This window comes from Canis aureus, chromosome X, assembly GCF_053574225.1.
Source record: "Canis aureus isolate CA01 chromosome X, VMU_Caureus_v.1.0, whole genome shotgun sequence".
In the NCBI taxonomy this organism is placed as follows: Eukaryota; Metazoa; Chordata; class Mammalia; order Carnivora; family Canidae; genus Canis; species Canis aureus.
This window is the reverse complement of record NC_135649.1, coordinates 24287925-24303606: the sequence shown is the minus strand read 5'-3', so window position 1 is coordinate 24303606 and position 15682 is coordinate 24287925.

The window sequence follows — 15682 nt, the reverse complement described above, 5'->3', positions numbered from 1 at the left end:
ACCCTCAACAAATTAGACTTAGCGGGAACATATCTCAATATAGCAAGGCCAAATATGAAAAAACTCCAGGTAATATCATGGTCAATGGGGAAAAACTGAAAGGTTTTCTTTCCTCTATGGTCAGGAACATACAAAATAATGAAACTGGACCACCTTCTTACACCATATGCAAAAAATAAATTCAAAATGGATTAAAGATTTAAATGTGAGACCTGAAATCATAAAAATATTAGAAGAGATCACAAGCAGTAACTTCTTTGACATTGGCCACAGCAACTTCTAGATGACTGCTGAGGCAAGATAAACTCTTGGGACATCGTCAAAACAAAAAAACTTCTGCATAGCAAAGGTAAGAATCAAACAAACTAAAAGACAATCTATGAAACAAGAGAAGATAGTTGCAAATGACAAATCTGAAAAAAGTTTAGTATCCAAAATCTATAAAGAACTTATTATGCTGAGTGAAATAAGTCAACTGGAGAAAGACAATCATCATATGGTTTCACTCATATTTGGAATGTAACAAATAGTGAAAGGGACCATAAAGGAAAAGAGGGAAACTGAGTGGGGAAAATTAGAGAGGAATACAAACCATGAGAGACTCCTAACTCTGAAAAACAAAGGGTTGCAATAGGGGAGGGTTAGATAGGGAAGCTGGGTGATGGGCACTAAGAAGAGCACTTGATGGGATGAGCACTGGGAGTTATACTGTATATTGGCAAATTGAATTTAAATAAAATATTTTTTTAAAGAACTTAGGAAACTCACCACCAAAAAAAAGAACAATCCAATTTAAATATGAGCAGAAGATATAAATATACATCTTTTCCAAAGAAGACATACAGATGACTATCAGATACATGAAAAAATACTCAACATCATCAATCATTAGGGAAATACAAATCAAAACCATAATGAGATACCACTTCACACCTGTCAGAATGGCCAAAATTAACAACACAGGAAACAACAGATGTTGATGACGATACAGAGAAAGGGGAACACTCTTACATTGTTGGTGGGAATGGAAATTGGTGCTCTGGAAAACATTATTGAGGTTCCTCAAAAAGTTAAAAATAGAATTATCCTAAGACCCAGCAATTGCACTACTAAGTATTTACCCAAAGGATACAAAAATACTAATTCAAAGGGTCACATGCACCCTGATGTTTATAGCAGAATTATCAACAATAGCCAAATTATGGAAGCAGCCAAAATATCCATGGACTGACTAATGGATAAAGAAATATATATATATATACTCATATATATATTCATATATATTGGAATATAGATATATATAATGGAATATTACTCAGCCATCAAAAAGAATGAAATCTTGCCATTTGTGGTGACATGGCTGGAGCTAGATTGTATTATTTTAAGTGAAATAAGTCAGTCAGAGAAAGACAAACACCATCAGAATTCACTCATATGTGAAACAGGCTTACCACTCAGTTTGTCCCTCTTAGCCATGGTCAGAGAAAAGTCCTGGTCTACTAGGGATTTTCTGGAAGATGCCTTTCTGTACAATCAGATACAAGCTCAGATACAAGCTCAGCAACCCAGGTATAATGGTATATCTTGAGACGGCCATGTAAGTCAGCTCCATCCCATTTAACCCATGGTCCAGGAGCAGTCTTGCCCAGCTAGGGAGCAGAACACACCATGCCCCTAGAGGCAGGCCCAATTAATTCAGTCTGATTGTGGAGACTGAAGTAGTGTTGTGGCATGGCTCCAACATCTCTCAGCCATGGCTCGGGGTCTATCCTGCCTAGTCAGGTACTTACCCAGTGAGCCATCAAAAATCCATCCAGGACTTGTCCAGAGCCCCTCCCTTCTGTGCACCTATTAATAAACTCATCATCTGAGACCCAACTGTGAGCCCTAAATATGGACCTTATTCCTAGAGCCAGTCCTAATGACCAGTATCATGGAGGAAGTACCATCTGCCCAGAGACCAGATGGAATCTTTCAGCCTGATAACCATAGACCCCAAAGTGGATCCAGTAGGAACAATGTGACCTAGCTCCAGCTCCAAATAACCAAAATTCTGAAGTCAACCCCATCATACTGAGCACCTGACAGGAGAAGGCCTTTATTTGTCAAACCAATCTGTAATGACTGAAGGAGGGTTTGCTCCTTCCAGTGCACAGACATCAATAGCCTACATGGTTAATGAATGAAATGTCAGGGAAGGATGACATCACTAAAGGGAACTAATAAAGCTCCCATAATTGAACTTTCAAAAATGGAGATCTATGAATTTTCTGACAAATAATTCAGAATAATCATCAAAATGAAGCTCAATGAGATGCAAAAGAATACCACCACCACCAACATCAAAAGTTAAATAAAATCAGTAAAAATCTAAGAATAAAATGAGAAGCATAACAACAAAATCAGAAGCCATAAAAACCAAATAGAAATCCTAGAGCCGAAAAATATGACAGAAATGAAAAATTCAATAGGAAATGTATGTTTTATTTTTATTATTTTTATTTTTATTAAATATTTAATTTATTTATTCATGAGAGACACAGATAAAGAGGCTGAGACATGGACAGAGGGAGAAGCAGGCTCCACACAGGGAGCCCAATGTGGGACTGGATCCCAGGATTCTAAGGTCACGCCCTAAGCTGAAGGCAGATGCTCAACTACTGAGCCACCCAGGCATCCCTCAGTGGGAAATTTCAACAGCATATTTGATCCCACAGAAGAAAGAATCAGTGAATTCCAAAGAAGTCACTTGAAATTGACCAATAAGAGGAAGCAAAAAAGAAAAAAAAGGGGGTAGAGAAAGCATAAAGGACCTATAAAAGACAATCAAAGGTACAAATATACCAGTAGAGGAACCCCCAAATTAGGAGAGAATAAGGAAAAAAAGTTTATTTAAAATGATAATGGGTATAAAAAATCACAAACTGTGGGAGGGATATGGACATCCACATTATGAAGCTCACAGGACACCAAACAAGATCAACCTAAAGAAACTTACCCTGAGACACAAAATTACCAAATTGTTCAAAGTTAAAGATGAAATTTTGAAAGCAGCATGAAAAAGAGATTCATCAAATGCAAAAGAACCCTAATAAGGCTATAAGCAGATTTCTCAGCAGAAACACTGCAGGTCAGGAGGGAGCCGGATAATATATGGTCAAACTGCTGAAAACAGAGAAAAGCCCAAAACCAGATGGCTTCATAGGTGAATTGCACCGAACAATTATAGACAAATTTAGGACAATGCTTTTCAATCTCTCCCAAATAACTGAAGAGAAGGCAATACTTGCAAACTTACTTTATGTGGCCAGCATTACTCGCATACCAAAGCCAGAATGGTACACTACAAAAGAAGAAAATTAAAGGTTAATATATGTTATAAAAAGATATGTAAAAATACTCAATGAAATACAATAAATAGCAAATCAAATTTAACAGTACATTAAAACGGGTAATATACCATAATCAAGTGGAATTTATCCCATGAATGCAAGGATGGCTCAACATATGCAAATCAATAAAAGTGATACACTGCAATAACAGAAAGAAAATAAAAATCATATGATCATCCCAATTTATGTAAAAAAAAGTACTTGACAAATTTCAAAAACTTTCATTATAAAAACTTTAAAAAATGGGTTTGTTAATGTACATTAACATAATAAAGACAGTATAGGATAAACTCACAGTTAACATCATACCCAACATTAAACATTGATTTTCTCTAAGATCAGGAGCAAGAGAAGGGTGCCTACACTAACTACTTATATTCAACATAATAGAAGTCCTAGCCAGAGTCAAGAAAAAGAGATGAAATACATCCAAATCAGAAAGGAAGAAGTAAAAATGTCTATTTGTAGGTGACATGATCTTATGTAGAGAAAACCTAAACTCCATTTAAAAAACTGTTAGAAGTAATAAATTCAGTAAAGTTGCTGTATACAAAATTAATATATAAAAATCAATGGTGTTTTTATTCAATAACAATAAATTACCCAATAAAGAAATTAAGACAAAAATTCCACTTATAATTGCATCAAAAAGAATAAAATATTTAGGAATAAATTTTACCAATGGGGTAAAAGACCTGTACACTGATAATTATAAGATTTAATTAAAGAAACTGAGGAAAAAAATAAAGAAACTGAGGAAGACACAGATATATTAAAAGGTATTCTGTGCTCATGGATTGGAAGAATTAAAATTGTTAAAATGCTCCTACTACTCAAAGCAATCTGTAGATTCAGTGCAATCCCTATCAAAATTCCAATGCCATTTTCACAGAAATAGAAAAAAGATCCTAAACTTCATAAGGAACCACAAATGATCCTAAATAGCAAAGCAAACTTGATAAAGAACAAAGTTAGAGGCATCATACTTCTTGACTTCTTACTAAAATCTATAAAAATAAAAATAGTATAGTATAAGCCAGCATAAAGCCAGACCTATAGACCAATAGAAAATAATAAGAAGTCCAGAAATAAACCCATGCATATATGGTCAGTTGACTTTCAATAGGTGTGCCAAGAATAGACAATGGAGAGTAGTCAATCTTTCAATAAATAATATGGACAATATTGGATATCCATATGCAAAACACTGAAACTGGACCCTTATCTTACATTACATGCACAAAAATACCTTGAATTGGATTAAAGACTAAAATGGGTGATCAAGGGAAAAATCTCCTTAACATTGGTATTGGCAATGTCTTTTGTTGTTTTGTTGGTTTTGTTTGAAATGATCTCAAAAGCACAGACAACATAGCAAAAACAAGTTGGAAAAAACCAAACTAGAAATCTCCTGCAAAGCAAAAGAAACAATCAGCAAAATTAAAAGGTAATCAATGCTATGGAATGGGAGAAAATATTTATAAACCAAATATTTGATGAGGGTAATATCCAAAATGCATAGGGATCTCATATAATTCAGTAGCAAAAAGATCCAAATAAATTAAAAATCAGCAAAGGACCTGAATAGACATTTATCCAAAGAAAACACCCAATTGGTCAATAGGTATATGAAAAAGTGCTCAGCACCACTAATCATCAGGGAAGTAAAAATCAAAAGTACAGTAAGATATCACCTCACACCTGTTAGGATGGCTATTACTAAAAAGACAAGAGATAATAAGCATTGGAAAGATAAAAATGAAGCCTTGTGCACTATTGGGGGGGGATGGAAATTGGTACAGTCATTATGGAAAACAGTACCAAGGTTCCTCAAAAAATTAAAAATAGAACTACCTTATGATCCAGCAATTTCATTTCTGGTTATGTATCAAAAGGAAATGAAAACAGGATATCAAATAAATATCTGCATTTCTATGTTCATCTCAGCATTATTCACAATTGTCAAGTTAAGAACATAGCCTGTGTCTGTCAAAAGATGAATGTATAAAGAAAATATGATACACACACACTAGAATATTATTCAGCCATAAAAAGAAAGAAATCCTGCCATTTGTGACAACATGGGTAACCTGGAGGCTATTATGCTAAGTGAAATAAGCCATACATCAAAAGACAAATATTGCATGATCTATCCTGCATGTGGAATCTAGGAAAGTCAAACTCATAAAAGTAGAGAATAAAATGATGTTTTCTAACAGCTTGGAGTTGGTAAAAATGGGAAAATGTTGGTAAAAGCATATATATTATCAGTTATAAGTTTTGTGGACTAATGTAAAGCATGGTAATTATCCATAATATTATGCTGTATAATTGAAATTTGTGAGAGAATAGATCTTAAGTGTCTTCACTACACATATACAAAGTAGGTATGAGAGAGGCAGGGCAAGGTGGCGGAGCAGCAGGGGTCCTCAACTCACCTGGCCCCACCAACTTATTAGATTACTTTTAAAACATCCTGAACACCTATGAATCCGACCTGAGATTTAAAGAGAGAACAGCCAGAACACTACACAGAGAAGGATTTTCACTTCTAACAAGGTAGGAAGGTGGAAGAAATAAAAATAAAAAAAAATCAAGTGGGAAGGGTCCCTGTGAGGAGCCGGGCTAAGGCCAAGCCTGGAAAGCCTCCGAGATAGGAAAGCCCAGCCCCAGAGAAGCGGAACTTTAAAAAACTGCGCTTGATTCTTCCTGGAAGGAAAAGTGCTTAGCAGAGAAATCATGCAGATCGCAGGAGGGGCAGTGAAGCCTCCAGTTTCCTGGAGTCACTAATAGAAGTGCGCCCAGGGGGAAAGTGCACCACAAACTGTGGATCCGTCTCAGTAAAGGGCTGGAGCTCGCTCCCGGCGGGGCATTGGGGAGAAGACGTTGGGTCAGCTGGGCAGCTCCAGATAGAGGTCCCAGGAGTGCGATTCCAGCAGCACAAGCCCCGGATCCCAGGGAGAGATCCCAGGACACAGCTCATGATCCTGTGATACCCATAGGATAGGCAGAGGCGGGGAGGGCACAGAACAGCGAGGACTCTCCAGCCACCGGTGCCCCAAAGCTGTGCAGATCAGTGCACCCGCAGTGCCCGGGAGCATCTAGGCCAGTGTGGACAGGGAGAATGAAATGCTAGCAGGGAGCTCACTCCAGAGCTGAAAATCTGGCTGCCACCATTGTTGTTGTTCCTCCTTGTTTCACCTTGTGCCTGGGAGGCGGGGCCACTAGGGAACAGAGAACTCACGGGGTAAACAGCTGCCACTGAGCCCAGCACCCAACAAGGGGCAAGGTAACTCCCCCAGGTACACACACCTGAGAATCAGCACAGAAGGCCCCTCCCCCAGAAGAACCCTGGAAGAACAGGGAAAGAGCAAGTTCTTGACCAAGCAGCATTGGAAAGTTCCAGGGAAAGTCAGAGGATTTTATAGTATATAAAACTAGAGGGTAGCCCTCATTTTTTCATTCCTTTTTCCAGTATAACTTATTTTTATATCAGACTATAAATTTCCATTTTTTTTCTCTTTTCCCACCTTAACTACAATATTTTACCGCCTCTTCACTTTTAAGTTTCTTTCTTTTTGACTTTCATATTTCTATGATTACAGGTCTTAGATATAGTTTCCACTTCTAGATTCCCTTCAACATATTCAACTTAATTTTAGGAGATACGCAAGATGTTTTTTGTTTGTTTGTTTGGTGTTTTTGTTTTCTCTGCCTCATTTTGTTCTACAATGGCAGAAGTTAATACATTTTAAACATGACCAGCATACACCCAGAACCTAGAAGTATACCATACTGGTTCATTCTGTGAGATTATACTCTCTCTTCATTCCCCTTCTGCCCCCCTCTTTTAACTCATTTGTGCTTTGGTGGTCACTGTTTGGGATTTCTACAAGTATTTCTCGTTTACATAAATTTGGGACTGAGCATCTACTAACATACAGAACTTAATATACTCAGAACCAAGAGGATCACCCTCTAGGACCCCTAAGGTAGACTACATTCTTCCTCCACTACAAATTCATCACTACCATCATCTTCACTCTCTCCTTCTTTTTCTTTTCTTTTTTTCTTATTTTTCCTCTTTACTTTTGCCTTTTTCTCTTCATTTTTTCAATTTTCTTTTTTTTTTCTTCTTCTTCAGGATTCTTGGCCTTTCATTTTTTTTACTACTGTTTTAAAATTTGATTTTCACTTTAGTGGTCCCTTTGTTTTATTTCGTTCTGATCTTTCTTTTCAATTTCTGATCTCTAACCTCATCAGAATCATCTAGGGTGAAATTTACTTAGGTCCTGGTTGATATTCTTGACTCAGCCCACTCATACAGCCACTATGCACTGAGCAAAATGACTAGGAAGGAGAGCTCACCAGAAAAGAAAGAATCAGAAACAATACTCTATGCCACAGAGTTAGAGAATTTGGATTACACTTCGATGTCAGAAAGCCAATTCAGAAGCACAATTATAAAGCTACTGCTGGCTCTAGAAAAAGGAATAAGGGATTCAAGAGACAACATGACTGCATAATTTAGATCTAATCAGGCTGAAATAAAAAATTAATTAAATGAGATGCAATCTAAACTGGAAGTCCTAACTGCTAGGGTTAATGAGATGGAAGAAAGAGTGCGCAACATAGAAGACAAGTTGATGGCAAGGAAGGAAGCTGACGAAAAAGGAGAAAAACAATTAAAATACCAAGATGAAAGGTTAAGGGAAATAAATGACAGCCTCAGAAGGAAAAATAATATATGTATAATTGGGGTTCCAGAGAGAACCCAGAGGGCCAGAGGGCTAGAAAGCATATTTGAACAAATCAGAGCTGAGAACACCCCTAATTTGGAGAGGGAAAGAGACAGGCAGATCCAGAAGAGAGAGAGGTCCCACCAAAAAATCAATAAAAATGTTCAACACCTCACATTTAATAGTGAAAATTCCAAATTCCAAAGAGAAATAGAAAGTCCTTAAAGCAGCAAGAGAAAAGAGATCCCTAACTTATATGAGGAGAAATATTAGATTAACAGCAGACCTCTCCACAGAGGCCTGGAAGGCGAGAAAGGGCTGGCAGGATATATTCAGGGTACTAAATAAGAAGAACATGCAGCCAAGAAAACTGTATCCAGCAAGGCTCTCATTCAGAATGGAAGGAGAGATAAAGAGCTTGCAAGATGGGCAGAAATTGAAAGAATATGTGGCTGCCTAACCAGCTTTGTGAGAAATATTAAGGGGGACCCTATAAAAGAAAGACGAAGCTCAAAGAAATAATCCACAAAACAGGAACTGAATAGGTATTACAGTGACACTAAATTCATATCTTTCAATAGTTACTATGAATGTGAATGGGCTAAATGATCCCATCAAAAGACGCAGGTTTTCAGACTGGATAGAAAAGCAAGACATAGATTTGCTGTCTACAAGAGACTCATTTTTGACATAAGGGCACCTCCAGCCTGAAAATGAAAGGTTGAAGAACCATTTACCATTCAAATGGTTCTGAAAAAAAGCCTGGGTAGCAATCCTCATATCAGATAAATTAAACTTTATCCCAAAGACTGTAGTAAGAGATGAAGGGGGATACTATATTATATGTAAAGTGTCTATGAAAAACAAGACCTACCAGTCATGAATATTTATGCCTCTAATGTGGGAGCTGCCAAGTATATCAATTAATAAACAAAGTAAAGACAAACTTAGATAATAATACACTAATAGTATGAGACTTCAACACGGCACTTTCTGCAAATGAGAGATCTAAGCAAAATATCACCAAAGAAATAAGAGCTTTAAATGATACACTGGACCAGATGAATTTCACATATATTTATAGAACTTTGCAACCGAACGCAACTGAATACATATTCTTCTAAAGTACACATGGAACTTTCTCCAGAATAGACTACATGCTGGGTCACAAATCACGTCTCAAATGATACCAAAAGATTGGGATTGTCCCTTGCATATTTTCAGACAACAATGCTTTGAAACAAGAAGATATGTGGAAGAAACTCAAACACGTGGAGGTTAAAGGCCATCCTACTAAAACATGAAAGGGTCAACCAGGCAATTAGAGAAAAATTAAAAAGATTCATGGAAACTAATGAAAATGAAGATATATCCATTCAAAATCCTTGGAATACAGCAAAAGCAGTCCTAAGAGGGAAATACATCACAATACAAGCATCCCTGAAAAATTGGAAAAAACTCAAATACAAAAGCTAACCTTGCATCTAAAGGAATTGGAGAAAGAACAACAAATAAAACCTACATCAAGCAGAAGAATAGAGTTAATAAAGATTCAAGCAGAACTCAATGAAATAGAGACCAGAAGAACTGTAGAACAGATCAACAGAACCAGGAGTTGGTTCTTGGAAAGAATTAATAAGATAGATAAACCATTAGCCTCATTAAAAAGAAAAGAGAAAAGACTCAAATTAATAAAAATCATTAATGAAAAAGGAGAGATTATAACCAATACCAAGGAAATACAAACAATTTTAAAACGTATTATGAGCAGCTGTATGCCACTAAATTATGCAATCTGGAAGAAATGGATGCATTTCTGAAAAACCACAAACTACCAAAACTGGAACAGGAAGAAATAGAAAACTTAAACAGGCTGATAACCAGGGAGGAAATTAAAGCAGTCATCAAAAACCTCCCATGACACAAAAGTCCAGGGCCAGATGGCTTCCCAGGGGAATTCTAACAAACATTTAAAGAAGAAACCATACCTATTCTACTAAAGCTGTTCTGAAAGATACAAAGGGATGGAACACTTACAAACTCATTTTCTGAGGCCATGAGTACCTTAATTCCAAAACCAGACAAAGACCCCACCAAAAAGGAGAACTATAGATAAATATCCCTGATGAACACAGATGCAACAATTATCAACAAGATACTAGCCAATAGGATCCAACAGTACATTAAGAAGATTATTGACCATGAGCAAGTGAGATTTATCCCCGGGATGCAAGGTTGGTTCAACACTTGTCAAAAAATCAACATGATAGATCACATCAACAAGGGAAAAAACAAGAACCATAGGATCCTCTCCATAGATGCAGAGAAAGCATTTGACAAAATACAGCATCCATTCCTGATCAAAACTCTTCAGAGTGTAGGTATAGAGGGAACATTCCTCAGCATCTTCAAAGCCATCTACGAAAAGCCCACAGCAAATATCATTCTCAATGGGGAAACACTGGGAGCCTTTCCCCTAAGATCAGGAACAAGACAGCGATGTCCCCTCTCACCACTACTATTCCACATAGTACTATAAGTCCTAGCCTCAGCAATCAAGCAAAAAGAGAAATAAAAGGCATTCAAATTGGCAAAGAAGAACTCAAACTCCCTCTTTGCAGATGACATGACACTGAACATAGACAACCCAAATGACTCCACCCCATGATTTCTAGAACTGATACATCAATTTGAAAATGTGGCAGGATAGAAAAATCAATGCCTAGAAATCAATGGCATTTCTATACACTAACAATGAGAAATGAAGAAAGAGAAATTAAGGAGTCAATCCTGTTTACAATTGCACCCGAAAGCATAAGATACCCAGGAATAAACCTAACCAAAGATGTAAAGGATCTATACCCTAAAAACTACAGAACACTTCTGAAAGAAATTGAAGACAACACAAAGAGATGGAAAATATTCCATGCTAATAGATTGGAAGAATTAATATTGTGAAAATATTTATGCTACCCAGGGCAATTTACACATTTAATGCAATCCCTATCAAAATACCTTGGAGTTTCTTCAGAGAGTTGGAACAAATAATCTTATCATCTGTGTGGAATCAGAAAAGACCCTGAATAGCCAGGGGAATATTGAAAATAAAACCAGAGATGGGGGGCATCACAATGCCAGATTTCAGGTTGTACTACAAAGCTGTGGTCATCAAGACAGTGTGGTACTGGTACAAAAACAGACACAGTGTGGTACTGGCACAAAAACAGACACAGATCAATGGAACAGTATAGAGAATTCAGAAGTGGACCCTCAACTCTATGGTCAACTAATATTCAACAAAGCAGGAAAGACTATCCACTGGAAAAAGGACAGTCTCTTCAATCAATGGTGCTGGGAGAATTGGACAGCCACATGCATAAGAATGAAACCAGACCATTCTCTTACACCACATACAAAGATAAAATCATAATAGATAAAAGACCTACCTAAATGTGAGACAAGAATCCATCAAAATCCTAGAGGAGAACACAGGCAACACCCTTTTGAACTTGGCCACAGCAACTTCGTGCAAGATATATCTACGAAGGCAAGGGAAACAAAAGCAAAAATGAACTATTGGCACTTAATCAAGATAAAAAGCTTCTGCACAGCAAAAGAAATAATAAACAAAACTCAAAGACAATCTACAGAATGGGAGAAGATATTTGCAAATGACCTATCAGATAAAGGCCTAGTATCCATGATCTATAAAGAACTTATTAAACTCAACAGCAAAGAAACAATCCAATCACGAAATAGGTAAATGACATGAACAGAAATTTCACCAAAGAAGATATACACATAGCTAACAACATATGAGAAAATGTTCCACATCACTTGTCATCAGGGAAATAAAAATCATAACCACAATTGTATACACCCTCACACCAGTGAGAATGGTGAAAATTAACAAGACAGGAAACAACAAATGTTGGAAAAGATGTGGAGAAAGGGGAAACCTCTTGCACTGTGATGGGAATGTGAATTGGTACAGTCACTCTGGAAAACTGTGTGGAGGTTCCTCAAAGAGTTAAAAACAGAACTACCCTACGACCCAGCAATTGCACTGTTGGGGATTCACCCCAAAGATACAGAGGCAGTGAAATGCTGGGACAGTGTGGAAGGAGCCTCGGTGTCCATCGAAAGATGAATGGATAAAGAAGATGTGGTTTATGTATGCAATGGAATATTACTCAGCCATTAGAAACGACAAATACCCACCATTTGCTTCGACATGGATGGAACTGGAGGGTATTATGCTGAGTGAAATAAGTCAATCGGAGAAGGACAAACATATGGTTTCATTCATTTGGGGAATATAAAAATTAGTGAAAGGGATTAAAGGGGAAAGGAGAAAAAATAAGTGGGAAATATCAGAAAGGGAGACAGAACATGAAAGACTCCTAACTCTGGGAAACGAACTAGGGGTGGTGGAAGGGGAGGTAGGCGGGGGGTGGGGGTGACTGGGTGATGGGCACTGAGGGGGGCACTTGACGGGCTGAGCACTGGGTGTTATTCTATATGTTGACAAATTGAATATCAATAAAAAATAAATTTATTTTAAAAAAATAATTGACAAATAACCACCATTTGCTTCAAAGTGGATAGAACTTGAGGGATTTATGCTGAGTGAAGTAAGTCAATTGGAGGACAAACATTATATGGTTTCATTCATATGGGGAATATGAAAAATAGTGAAAGGGATGAAATGGGAAAGGAGTAAAAATGAGTGGGAAAAACAGAGAGGGTGACAGAACATGAGAGGCTCCTAACTCTGGAAAACAATCGAGGGACCTTTGGAATGGAGGTGGGCAGGGGGATGGGGTGAATGTGTGATTGGCACTGAGGGGGGCACTTGACAGGATGAAGATTGGGGTTATACCATATGTTGGCAAATGAAACTCCAAAAAAAAATATATATATACAAAAAAATAAAGTTGGTACCTTTGTGAGGTGATTGATGTGCTAATTAACTTGATGAGGTAATCATTTCACAATGTAATATATATCCATTCAGCATATATTACATTTTAAGTGTTCTTACCATACACACATACATAAACTTACACAGATTGTTACTTTGTAAGGTAATGAATGTGTTAATTAATCTGATTGGTATAATCACTTCATAATGCAGACATATATAAACATCCCATTGTATTAGTTTTATTTGTTGTACAATTTTTAACTGTCAGTTTTATTTTATTATATTTCAATAACTACAGAGATTACTAATATCTTTAATCATATATATTATTTGATATATTTCCATGAAGCTAGTAAAAAACAATGAAAGTATGAATGCTTTTGCCTGAAAATATGAAAAAATACAAGAATGTGTGCTGTATTTACATCTATTCGATATTTTCCTGAATGTCCTAGCCTGTGCAATCAAGAAATAATATAAAACAAAAGGTATCCACATTTTTAAAAAAGAAATAAACTGTCTCATATGCAGATAACATGATCCTAAAGGAAGAAATTTTTCACAAAAAAAAAGAAAAACAAACAAACAAAAAACAGAAAGAATAAGAATCCAGTAAGGTCAGAAGATACAAGATAAATATACAACATTCTATTGAATATTTATATGCTAGAATTAATTTTTGAAATCTATCAAAGTAACATCAAAAAGAATAAAATAATTATGAATACATTTAACAAAAAAATAAAAATCTTTAAAATAAAAGTTTTAATATATTTGAGAGAAATTAATGATATTTAATGAAATGTAGGAATAATTCATGTGTATGTGTTAAAATACATATTATTATTAATATGGAAAATCCCCCCAAGTTTACATACAGATTCAATGCAACCATTATCATAATCTTAATTCCTCTTATTAGAGAATATGTCAAACTGATCCTAAAACTCATTTGGTAATATGAAAAGCCTATAAAATTCTAAACAATCTTGAACAAGATGAAAAGTTACGAGACGTAAACTTCCCATTTCAAAACTTAGCATGAAACTTCAGTAATCAGGGTAGGATAGTACTGGCATAAGGATATATATGTAGACCAGTGCAGCAGAATTGAGAGTCCAGAAGTAAACTTGTACATTTGTGGTCAATTGCATTTGAGAAAGGTGTCATGGCAATTCAATGGAGAAAGAATAACCTTTTGAAGAAAAGGTGCTGGAACTAGGATATTTCCACTTGTAAAAGTATGAATTTAAGCCCTTCCCTCAATCTATAAAAATCAACTCAAGATTAATCATAAATGTAATCTAAGAGCTAAAACTTTTAGAAGCAAATTGGAGGACATTTTCATGGCCTCAAAAGTTCTTAACTACAAAACTAAAAGGCTTATCCATAAAAGAAATGGGATAAAATTGAATTTCATCAAAATTAGAAATTTTTGCAATTTTAAAAGTGTCATTTTAAAATGAGGAGGGAAGAAAAGCTACACACTGGAAGAAAATATTTCAAAGTCTCATTTACTAAAGAACTTGAACTAAGAAAATATAAATAATACAACTCCATAATAAGATAGATATCCAATTATTTTATAAAGAAGACATATTAACAGATAATAACCAAATGAGAAGATGCCCAACATAATTAGTCATTAAGAAGTCAAATTAAGGGGCACTCCTGGGTGACTCAGTGGTTGAACACCTGCCTTCAACCCAGTGTGTGATCCTGGAGTCCTAGGATCAAGTCCTACATCAGGCTCCGTGCAGAGAGCCTGCTTCTCCCTCTGCCCATGTCTCTGCCTCTGTCTCTCTGTGTCCCTCATGAATATATAAATAAAATCTCTTAAAAAAGAAGTCAAATTAAAATGACAATGTGATACCAATATATATGCACTAAAATATCTATAATAAAAAGAAGTGACCATATCAAGTCTTGGCAAGAAAGCAAATAGTAACCCTCATCCATTTCTCTTGTGAAAGGAAAGTGGTGCAACCATCTTAGAAAGCAGTGTGGCTATTTCATAAGAGATAAGAAGAAACTTTCCATACAACCCTGAAATCACATACATAACTAATTCCTTGTTATCTTCTCCAAATAAGCTAAAGCATATGCCCACACAAAGATTACTACACAGAAGACTTTTAGTAACATCATTCATGATAGCCGAAAACTGACAGAAGTTATAAATGTCCATCAGGTGGTAAATACATTAATAAAATATTCTATATCCATATAATAGAATACTATTCAGCAATAAAAAAATAATAGAATACTGATATATGCTACAATAGGGATGAACTTCAAAAATATTAAGTGAAAAAATGACAGATGTAAAATATCATATATTATGTGATTCTATTTATATGAAATACAAGAGGTTAAACTATAGAGATAGAAAACAGACACTGGTTGCTAGTGGCAAGAGGTAGGAATGAGGATTAAATCTAAATGGGCACAAAAGATTCTTTGGGGCAAAAGAAACATTCTAAAACAAGATTCTGTTGATGGTTGCACAACCCAAAAATTTCCTTAATATCATTATATTTTACACTTAAAATAGGTAATTATAACTCATAAATAATGTAAATTATAATTCAATGTAAAAAAACAGAAAAGTATACTCGTAGAAA